The sequence below is a fragment of the Perca fluviatilis genome, chromosome 11, assembly GCF_010015445.1.
Source record: "Perca fluviatilis chromosome 11, GENO_Pfluv_1.0, whole genome shotgun sequence".
Lineage (NCBI taxonomy): Eukaryota > Metazoa > Chordata > Actinopteri > Perciformes > Percidae > Perca > Perca fluviatilis.
Window position 1 is genome coordinate 8,418,189 of NC_053122.1, and position 12,201 is coordinate 8,430,389.

General features: G+C 41.3%; 1 protein-coding gene across 6 annotated transcripts in view; it reads left to right on the forward strand.

Moving 5' to 3' along the window:
• The window catches only part of LOC120568257 (disks large-associated protein 1-like), a 103,480-nt gene that overhangs the window by 11,260 nt on the left and 80,019 nt on the right, over positions 1-12,201 (forward strand). For all 6 annotated transcript variants that reach the window (XM_039815646.1, XM_039815645.1, XM_039815647.1 and 3 more), the window contains one exon: positions 9,578-9,666. The gene's annotated coding sequence lies outside the window, so the exon portion shown is untranslated. The remainder of the gene's footprint in view (positions 1-9,577; positions 9,667-12,201) is intronic.

Sequence of the window (12,201 nt, forward strand, 5' to 3'; positions counted from 1 at the left end):
GGTGTTGTTATTGGCAATGGTATGAGGGCAAAAGAGAAATGGGAAGAGAGCATCTCTGTATGTTGAGGTTGCTGGTCTGGCAGTCTCCGACAGTCAGTGTAACAGGACACAGAAAATGTTAATCTCCCCAGGAGCAGTCAGAGAGCTGACAGAGTAGAACGATTTTTCCTTCTCAGCACAGAGAATAGTAACACTTCTCAGAGGACACGCTGGATTGACAGTAAGCTCTCTGGATGACTACAGAAACAAATCAGAACATCACCGTTTCTCACAATCAACTAATAAATAACGACCACATAAAAGCTACACAAACATTGACTGTCTTTCTACAGTAACATCTGTTTGTTATGGGAAAGTGAAGAAGACTCGCTCATTTGTCAGGAGGCAGAATGCAGATTTCCTGTTTTCAGGACTCCACTGTTTTCAGGTTCATACTTGTATTTTGTGGTTCTCCTAGAACGTTTTTACATGCTTTTTAATGTAAAAAGGAACACGTTATTTTTATCTCATACTGCCCATGGCTGCTGCACCTGTATTCACCGTCTGCCTGACACGCTCTGATGCAGCGCCTGCCTCTTTAATGCTGCGTTCACATGCTCCTCGGATGGTCCCATTTCCCGAGTTGGGAAGTCGTTCTTTCCGAATTCGGTGTGTTCATGAGCTTTAGTCCTAATGTGGAAACAACATTGAAAATATTTGTTGTATTTTATTGCTCAGAGCGAACAAAAGCTGTTTCCAGTATGTCCAGTTTAAAGGTACACTGTGTAGGAATTTCTCCCATCTAGTGGTGAAATTGTATTTTGCATTGAAACGAATAGTGCTCTCTAGCGCCTCGCTTTTTCAAATGTGTGTTGCAGCTACGGTAGCCGTTATGGACCAAGAAGCTATGACAACATGTCTTCCAATAGCACTTTATCGCTTTTTTGGCGATGAGGAATCCTTCTCCTGTGGCTCGGCATAAGTATGATCCTCCATTATGAGCTGAAGTGCAGTGCAGGCTTTCAAATTTTCAAATTATGTCCCTGTCAGCGATTATAGTTTTTCAAAATGGCGGAACGACATGGAAGCCTCCTTGGACTTTCCCGTCCGATGTAAATACAGATAAGAAATTCTTCTCCACGAGGATAAGTCAGATCATTGGCAGAGGTCATTTTACACCAATGAGGACATATTTATGAAGGAAGACATTGATTTGAGCTAATAAAATACTTATATAGTACACTACACAGTGTACCTTTAAAGCTTTATATTAGTGATTTTGTCCCAGACTTGTTGCTGCACCAGTAACGTTACATTCCTTATAGTCTATATCCTCGACGTTCCACTTCAGTAGGCAATTCCGCCAGATGCGTGTATTTTCGCCGATGTCCGTTACCTTCCCCTTTCTTTGTGTTGGCATTCTAACCTCCGGTGGATTCATGAGGACTATGGTTACCTGGTCCTCAGATCTCTGCAGGGTAAATCCAGACAGCTAGCTAGACTATCTGTCCAATCTGAGTTTTCTGTTTCACGACTAAAACAACCTTTGAACGTACACACGTTCCACCAAAACAAGTTCCTTCCTGAGGCTATTTTAGGCTTAGCGCTGCCCATGACGATTGTGATTGGTTTAAAGAAATGCCAATGCATCAGAGCACGTTTTTCTCCCAACCCGGAATGCTGTGTGGACTAGCCAGACCCTCCTCCGCAGCGCCTTGGAGGACGGGCCGGCAAAACGAGACTACATTCCCCAAAACCACTAAAATATTGCTTACCTGACTTGTTGTTATCAGGGTTAATGCTAATAATTAACTTTTCTAACTGATCTAATTCCAATCTCTGTTATTCTATCATACATTGCTTCAAATGTCAAGCTACTATGTAGTTTGACATTTCACTGGAGAATATTATTTCATTCTCTTTTATGTCTTCACCTGTTTTTGACGCTGTCTGTCTTTTAATTGTAAATCACTTTTGAAAGGTACTAGATGGTATTATTAAGGTCTTTCTGGACTGATTAGCCTTATGCTGGGTTAAGAGTGACTACCTCTGCATCCCCTAACAGATCAAATACTGGCGATCCTGTGAATTTAACCTCCCCAGTGACACATGTATGTTTGCACTAATGAAGGATGTATACATAGCTTTGAACTCTGAAAATCCCCCTCCGATAGTGTCACCTGGTGATGAATTTCAAACACACTGCAACCTTTACTTTACTTTGCTGATAAAGGTGTGTGTGTGTGTGTGTGTGTGTGTGTGTGTTTGTGTGTGTGTGTGTGTGTGTTTGTTGTGTGTGTGTGTGTGTGTGTGTGTGTGTGTGTGTGTGTGTGTGTGTGCGCCCTTGTGAGATGGAAGGACAGGAATGAACAGGCAAATGACAGTCGGTTATCCATCCATTCTTACTCTGTCGGTACTAAGCTAATCACCGTCACTCTCTCACTCGCTGTACCACACACACGCTGGCCCTGCTATTCTCTTAAAGAGATCAACGCACACACCAACGCACAAGTATAAACATCAGGCCACTTACGTAGGCTATGGCGAAAGCCCTGCGTGGAGCCTCCGCAGAACCATAAATCCGACTTAAGGCAGTATACATTTGTCTATTGTTTGAGGGAAAGCGTGTCTTATTGCCCGGACAATATCGTTCAAACCTTTTAAACACAAGTGCGCATATGATACCTGATGTTCACCAGCGCTACCAGACATGTTTTGATACCTCGTTTTTTCTACCCTGTTTTCATAAAAAAAAAAAAAAAAAAGCCAAATCAAATACAAACTGGCAACAATATTTAAATAAGGAGCGATCTGATCAAACGAAGAGAAGAGTACAGATCAGTCCAAGCATTTAATACCAGCTTCCAGGACTCGACAGGTTTTGATAGTCTTTGGTCGTTACTTAACACTGAGGTTTAATACCCAGCCCTCTTTAACGTTTGTATTTTGAATGTAATCATCAATGCAAAAGAGATGGCATAAAAAACCAAAAACAGTGGCAAGTCACTGACTAATCATTACTGCAGGCTGTGGACTATACACCACAGAGAATGTCTACCAGAAACTAGCTGCTCTGCTCAATAATATTTGTTCTTGTGTGCATCCCTCGGCCAAGATTTCATTAATGCCTCAATTTAGAAGCATGACAGAAAAAAAGTGCAGTATCTTGCATTACCTGCAGGATACTGAAGTCCTTCTCCTGTTGTTTTGTGTTTTTTGCTTTCCGTCTACACAGTGATGACCTCTTTTAAGTTAAAAGTTGACGATGTTTTGGCTGTTTTGTGTTTCAGGCTGTTGAGCTGAATCTTTTTTTTTTTTTTGGTGGCATTTTTTTGTGTTGCGATGTTTTGGCTGAGGGCAGGGATTAAAATGGTTTAATGGATTATCATATTAAACCACTGAGATGATTAGCTCCCAAAACGCGCAGCCGTCCCCTACCTAGTCTTAACACAAACCGCCCTGTTCACTGTCTGAAGCTGATTCCTCTCTGCTACACCATGAACAAGCCTCCGACACACAACACAAAAATAACTTCAACCGGAGCCAAGGTCACTGCCATGCACAGTCACACGGACAAGTTTAGTTTCTATGGACAATTGCACACGTATCGTGTGGACGTGTGGAAACAGTATGACTAGTGCGGCTCGATTATGGAAAAAAATCATAATCACAATTATTTTCAGCCAATATTGAAATTATGATTATTTAACGAGATTACTCATTGACTTTTGGAGAGATGTTGCATATATTGAACTTGTCTCGCTTTGCCAGACCACAGCGCTGCGGAGGAGGGTCTGACTAGTCCACACGGCATTCCGGGGTGGGAGAAAAACGTGTTCTGGTTTATTGGCATTTCTTTAAACCAATCAAGCACCGGACAGAGCCGCAGCAAATTAGCCTCGGGAAGGAACTTGTCTTGGTGGAACGTGTGTATGTTCAAAAGTTGTGTTAGTCGTGCAACAGAAAACTCAGATTAGACAGATAGTCTAGCTAGCTGTCTGGATTTACCCTGCAGAGATCTGAGGAGCAGTTAGTCCTCAGAAATCCACCAGAGTTTAGAACGCCAACACAAAGAAAGAGGAAGGAAACTGCTATCCGGCCGAAAAGAGGGACATCTGGCGGAGTTTCTGACCGCACCGGAGCAATCCCGAAAGTGGAACGTCGTTGATATAGACTAATTGAACTTTAAAAACAGTGAAACAGTTTGAAGCATTAAGCATACTCAACTTGCCAAGTTTAAACTCCCTAGAACAGCAGTTCAAACTTGGAGCACTTGTATTGAGAAAGGCCACGTTCCGGTTTCAGGTCGTAATGGTTTATCATCAGACTGTGAGTAATATGTTTACCCTACATTGCAGAAGATAAAAGCTTAGGAAAACCACAATGTATTTTAGAACAGCGAAGCATGGCTTTAATATGTAAAATAAGCTGTGTATGGTTTGCTTACAGTCAGCTGTTTGAAGTGCAGCAGCTCTCTGATCCTTTTATCACCCACAGTATAGGCTCAGATAGGCTAAACACACGTCTGCCATTCCAACTCTGGGTCTGAAAAAGCTGCATGTTTTTAATGAGCCTGTTTCCAGGCAACAACTTCATCAGGTTTTCACCAGAACAACAACACAAAAAAAAAAACTTAATAGGGCCCCTGGGTGTCATTTCCCATCATCAGTTGTGGGACAAATCTCAGACAGTTAACAAATTAATCTGTGAAACAGAAGAGCTGGAAATTGCTTATTTGTATACAATTAAGCACCTGCTGTTGGTGTGTGTGTGTGTGTGTGTGTGTGTGTGTGTGTGTGTGTGTGTGTGTGTGTGTGTGTGTGTGTGTCTGTATCCGGGTGTGTACACCAAGCAGCTACCTACATTTGTCATTGCCAATGGAGAAGAGCCTTGAGCCACACAGCCTCCTAAAAATTTCAAAAAGTCATGACTGCTCTCTAAAAAAATCCACATGCATGATTTCAACTGCATTTCAATTCAGCACTGGAAATGGTGCATGTGCTGCTTGTGTTGACCTGAATTGAAGGCAAGGTAAACAATATAATAAAATAAAATGGAAAACAGAAAAGAGCTAGAGAACGTCTTTCACATGACTTGGCGCGACTGAATCCAAATGAAAAGATTGTTTTGACTTTCGCCAGAACCTACAAGCTGCACAAACATGAATTTAAAGTCTTTATTATTGAGTGCCTAGTGTAATACTTTGATTTGGTGATCTGCGTGAGACAACTGTTTTTATTTTATGTTTTGGTTGAACTACAAAGCAGGACTTACTGTGAATGAGTGAGAGTTTCCCCATTGGCCGCGTTGCTATTTCAAAATAGGCACGAACAACTTCTATTACATCCCAAGGAGGTTTTTAGGGTGGAAACATGGTCCACGCAATTACGCAGGCCCTTCCAGCTACCAGTGGTGGGATGTAACTAGGTACATTTACTGAAGTACTGTTATTAAGTACAAATTTGAGGTACTTGTACTTCACACAAGAAAGGAGTACAAGTGAAGTACTCCTTTCTTTTCATGCCGCTTTCTACTTCTACTCCGCTACATTTCAGAGCGAAATATTGTACTTTTTACTCCACTACATTCATCTGACAGTGTTAGTTACTAGTTACTTTACACCTTAAGATTTTTGCACACAAAACACACACAAAAATAAGATGTTTTTTTAAAAATTAAATTACCCAACAATATATAGCCCTACAATTACAGCAGAAATGATTAGACCATTAAACACAGAAAGTTCTTTACCATTTCCAGTTTCTAAAATGTGAGGATCTTTCTGCATTGAGTACTATTACTTTTAATACTTTAAGTAACATTTTCAATACAGGACTTTTACTTGTAACAAAGTATTTTGTCAGTGTGGTATTAGTACTTTTACATTGAAGTAAAGGAGCTACGCAAGATCAATTTCAAACATGAAAGATTTCTTAAATTAACAACTATTAAATGTATAATTTTGTTACTTTCTTTGGTTTGCGTTCAAAGTTGGCCCCTGCTCCCCGGCTCCACGCCTCACAGAGAGTGAGAGAGAGCGCAGCGGTGGTCGAGCAAGCTATAGAGTGAGAGAGGGGGCGACGTTAGTAAGAACAAAGCAGTGAATTAGAGGAATAAGACCTTATTTTCTGATTGTTTCACGGTGGTTACGTTGTATAGCACAAATAAACGCAAAACCCTGCAGGAAGGTGCCACATTGCCGGATTTTGTGTGAATGCAGAGCTTCATCCTGTGTGTGTGTGTGTGTGTGTGTGTGTCTGTGTGTGTAGACCGAACGACACCACACAGCAGCACACAGCTCTTAGAGCAGAGGAGAGAGAGAGAGAGCGAGAGGAACAGGGAAATACTGAAGCACATAAAATCACACAGCGATGTAAAAACAACCCATTCGTCATCAAATCTTACATTACATTACATTTAGCTGACGCTTTTATCCAGAGCAACTTCCAATAAGAGCATTCAACCATGGAAGTACAAACTCGGAACAGCAAGAATCACATAGAGGAAGTACATAGCTTCAAATAAGCCACATGTAAGTGCCACTTTGTATACGCTAAAGGGTGCCTTGCAGGCCTGTAGAACTCAAGCCCTGGCTGTCTCCGTCTTAAGTCCCATCTCAAGACCACTTTTTTTGAAGTCTTGCACTTGGTGCCTTGGTGTTGTACCTTGTTGGACTCAAAATTGTCTTGGTCTTGGCTCTGCTATTGAGAACACACCCCGTTGTTCCTGGCTGCTTCTATCGTTATTTACAACCCACTTTAGATGAAACCGCACCCGCTTCTGTATGACGAAAGCCTCGACACAGCTTTGACCGCTTTGTTGATGATTTTAAAGTCTATCCGACCACAAATGAGACAAGAATTATCTAGCTAGCGCACGCCGCGGTCCCTCCGCTCTGAGAACATTTCCAGAGAGGAATTACTTTAGTATAAGTCCTTACAAATTTAACATCATTACATCACTAACATCTGGTTTACTTAAAGACAATTTACATGCGTGGTTAAGCTCAATAATAAGCCTCTTATATTTCCATATATGATGTGCTGATCACATGCATCACAGTAAAAATAGCTCACACGTGCAAAATTCATGTGCCGCCTGAGATTTCCAGTTCTGTTGCAGCCCTCTACTGTGACTTAAGATGTTACGTGCACTGATGTTTCGGTGTCAGCAGTGCTGTTGTCAACAGCAATTGTTGACGGCAATTGTTGTGGAAGCCTCGTAGGCCTGTTGGAGGTTTAGTTGTGTCATCAACTGATGTCAGAATCCGTTACTGGAAATTTAGAAGTCGATTAGGCTGAGAGGTACAGTAGGCACTGTATACATACCAAAAGGCTTATACATAGAAATAAGGTTTAGAAAGGAATTGTGTCTTCACGTTTTAAATAAATATGGTAGTAGAATGAAAATATCAGTCACTCTTAATCACTTTTGCAAAATCAAATAATGAAAACAATAGCTAATAAAATAATATAAACAGGAATGTGGATTAATACCATCAGGCATTGACAAGCATTGCTTTAAATATAAATATATAAACTGTAATTAAGTACAAATTTGGCAAATAAGACTATATTATATATATAATATAGTCTTATATATTATATATATAATATGGCCTTTTTTGCCAAGGACTGAAACACTTCTTGGAGCACTCCATCGCGTGCTTACTGTAGCTGTTTTTCATTCTTCACATTTCAAAAACCTGACGCTGCAATGTCTGATGACCACCATATAACTTACCACTGTAAACATCACGTTTTCATGTTTATACCATCTACACAAACTGTAGCATGATATCATCTCGCTTTCACCTAGCAACAGTTAAACATAATGTAATCCATTCCCAAAACCTGACAGTGCATGCACATGCAGTTAATCCGGTTAATGTAGAAGTAAAGCAAGCTGCTGTACATGATAAGAAATCAGCACCACAGTAGGCCGGACAGCTCCAGGCCAGACTAACCGAGAGAATGCAATTGCAAACAGATGAAGCTTAGTGTAAGTTCCATCAGGAAGACTCCCTTTACTCACTCATTCATTCTCATCTCTCTCCAGCTTCAACTCTGTGGGCTTCTTCACTCTAAAGCCGCCTACACAAGCAAAACCGAGAGGTAGGGCGCAGAGCAAAGAGGTAAAGCCCAGAGCAGGAACGTTCTGGAATTGTTTGCGCCCATGGTTGCATCTTGAAAAGGTTGGAGGCAGTGAGGTCAAAGGTAAAATAATTTGACCTTGGAGCACAGTGCACAGCGGCAATTCTGGGTAGCGCTGTGCCTAGTTGGTTTAGTCCAACCAGATCTTGTCACGATCTCTCTTAGACAATCATATCCTTGCTGTCAGACTTTTACATCCGTTCTCCTTTCTGCTGCTGTCAGTTGCCATTTCAGTACGAACGGATGCGCCCCTCTTCTACCCCTTGTCTTCATCATATCCTGCTCCATATTCATTCCATCATCCAGGTCTTCAGCAACTCTCTTCACCACCACCACCACCACCACCACCACCACCAGTGTTTAGACCCCAGGGGGAAATATCCTGAACTATTTCACAGCATCACTACCCCCCTGTACCACGTCACGATGGCGTCTAATCGCCAAAGACACTTCTTACATTTTTTTTTATCATGCACTTGAATAAAAATGGATTGTTCACTCTTAATAAAGTCTCTCCTGATTGAAATGTGGGTTACAGTATTTAAAGCTATAGTGCGTCTGTCTCCGCAAAACAGTCAGCGCATCCACATGATTCAAGCCTTCTGTGATCGTGCGCCACACCCACCCCTCCTCCACACAGTTGCTTGTAACCAAGGAGGAAACGGAGCATTAAAAAAACTTAATTGACTTTTCACTCGAGCTTCTGCTCACAATAGTCGCCGGACGACACCATTTTCTGAACATAGCCATACTGAGAAATACAGAGAGAGCTGTGTGGAGCTGATACTCTTAATTAGCTTTGTAGCAACTCATTTGGCAATGGCTTGAATGAAACGGACGTTCATTAATATAAAAAAAGGTACGCACTAAAGCTGTAAGTATAAACAAATCCACTGTGGTTATCAGAAGATCAGAACTACATGGGTACACAAAATGCAACAAGCAACAAGCAACACCCTGACGCAGATTCAGCATTTACCTTAATACATTAAGTCAATTTCACGAACTCTTTGCATCTTGTCATTTCATGTTTGTTTTACATTATTTGTGTCACTATTTTGATTCTGTTGCGGGAAGATACAGCGTGGGCTTCAAAACAGTATCTGTCTTCATCCAGAACAAAACTATACAGCATTGGTTATAAAAACGTTGTGCAATTATACAATAACAAAACAAGTAAAATATATACAAAAAACATATAGAACACAACTACACAAACACAACACAAACTAACGTTATTCATAGACTTTTTAAAAGTGCTGGAAGCCTCTCTCAGGTCTGTTGGCAGTCCATGTTGCTTTGTTCTTCTTGTGAGAGTAAGGAGATGGGATGCAGCTCACATGATCATCTGAACCAATTTGTCACACATGTAACTTCTATAGTAACGCTTTGTCTATGTGTGTGTGTGTGTGTGTGTGTGCGCGCACATTGTGTCTTTTCCCCAGATAACTGGAGTTAATGTGAGACCGGCAATACAGAGATGTCAATCCCTTCCAGTTAGCGACAACTCTACAATGATGGGGATATAAAGGAGGTGAGTGTGCATGGACCTAAACTCACTATTCAACTCTCATATTCCACTAGATGTTATTCCATTGTGTCTACTTCACAGCGTTTTTATTTAATCCGTACCAGTGACCCACACCTGGGGACGCAGAATGGGAGGAGCCAAATGTATTTTAAGCCCGGTTATGTTTGTTGTTTGAAATAGTCTTGATGAAGGTTGAGTAGAGTGCGGGATTTGTTCCTTTGTTTCCACGTTGATGTTATTTTCCAACGCACCTGCACAGAAGAATTTTTGAATGAACGAGTTGTTTCTTCAAAAAAAGATTGAATCCGTACAAAGTACACTTCAAACCTACCCACGTCTGACTCCGTCCAAAAACCAGAAAAAAACACTAGTGTTCATCTCTTCATTATTTTCATCTCCTTCATCATGTTTGATAGAGAGGGAGGGAGCAGTTACATGTTCGGCTCATTTCTTTAGTCTCACTCTGCAGAAAGTGTTGTGTAATCATGTAAGGAAATAGATTCATGCTTATATTATCCATAGGTGTAATTTACGAGGGGGATAGCCCCCCCCCCCCAAAAAAAAAAAAAAAAAAAAAAAAAATCTGGGCTTTTTCTGAAGCTTTTCTCATTGTTTTGGACAATTTGTTCAGTTGCCTTTTCGGGTTTCTTTTGGACATTTTTGCCAACGTTTTTGTTGACTTTCTCCAGGCTTTTTTCGACACATGCAGACATGTCCCGGGACCTCCCTAGATAGTTGGAGATCTCAACCCCTTAATGTTGAACCCAAAGTTACGCCATTGATATCGTCTGTGTCACATGAGCTTTACCTTCTCCAAGCACTTCTGTAGATCAGGAGGAAGCACCTTTTCTGATTCAAGAAGTCTCTTGGCCTTCCCATAGATGCCAGGTGTATGCGTGAATACTCTAAGCAAAGCAGTGAGTGTATCCAGTGAGCCATGAATTCCCTGGAGCTCTCCAGCAAGCCCATAGCAGAGAACATGTTGATAAGGTGATTAGAATCTGCTCTGTCTCCTCTGAAGCAGCACTTTACCTGCTGAACTGTAGTATTTAGCAACTTGGACTCCATAGCCAAGGTAGATTTAGTCAGGTTCCACCCTTAGAAATAGAATGAGAGTAGAATGGACATTCCCATTCAAAACAACATTAATATAATTTTACTGTATGTTTCCCGTTGCCATTGCAAAGAACTGTGACCGTTAGTGGGCAAATTCTATTTCTATGGTCAATGGTCAGTGCTGAGCACCATTTTCTTTTTATCTAGTCAAATGACCACGGCCAACAGTTGTGCTTTCTTCTCTCATTCTATTTCTATGGTTCCACCACAATCCTTTAGAACACCATTAGTCCTTATATCCATGGTACTGAAGATTATTTATCTAAAATCTAATTGTCAAACCTACAATATCGCCGTGGTATCGACATCAAAGTATTTTCGTGAAGCGATATTGTGATATCTGATTTGCTCCTGGCTGTGGATTCATTATCTTTTAAATTCATCTGAGACAGATAACTTCTCAGAGTGTGAATTGTCTGTTGATGCAGAAATGCTGTAAAAAAAAAAAAGAAGAAGAAGTAATCAGTCTACCATAGTTTGAGAGAGGAATATGACAGGAGAAGATAGGTGCTAAAGATATGATTCACGCTTCTTTCACAGTCAGCTGGTCGTTTTGGTCCCCACCTCCTTCACACATCCCACCACTGAGCTGTTCCATTCTATCTGTCTGTATATCGTAGGCTTCACAGGCATGTACCAACCCAGGATTTAATTTCTGAGTCAAAGGGAGCAGCTCTGCAGCTCTGTGAAGAAGGGAAGCCGGTACTGAGATGGAGAGAGAGACACAGGGAGAAGCAGGTTAAGCCCACGCTCTTCTCTTCTCTTCTCAACCCTGCTCTAAAGGCTGAGTTGAATCATAACAGTCAGTGGGCGAAAAGAAAGAGAAAAAAACCCTTTCCACGCAGATTCTGACGTACATCTCTAGTCGATTGGGGGTCGTACGGATGGGAGAAAAAGGAAGAGAGGGAGGGATGGGGAGGGAGTTGTTGATAGCCTCCAGCAGTGCTTAGTCTGTCCCTCTCTCCATGGGATTTTAATGGCTGTTTTGTCTCTTCATAAAATCTATCCAGCTGGATGAAATACTCACGACTTTCTTCAGTGCAGATATAGAGTCAGTCAATACTTGCGTCAAGGAATTAACCGTTTATGGCAAGTTATAGCAAATCACTCTGCAGTTATATTTGGCACTAAAGGCTCTTCTCTGGGAGGGAGCTCTAACAGAATCCAAGCACCCAGAGGGACAAACTAATCCCCCAGCATTAAGACTGTGTTCTTACAGCATTCAGATATAGGTGAAAACACACAGTACACAAACCTTGAGTTGAAGCAGTCAGTTGACATTTAACGATAACACCATGGCATTCTGAACACGCCCGGCAACAACTGCACTTCCTTAGAAAATTGGTTTAGTGTTTGTCTGATAACTTCTACCACCTGTGACAAGAACAGTTATGCCGACCTTACACCAAACGACTTTTCAAG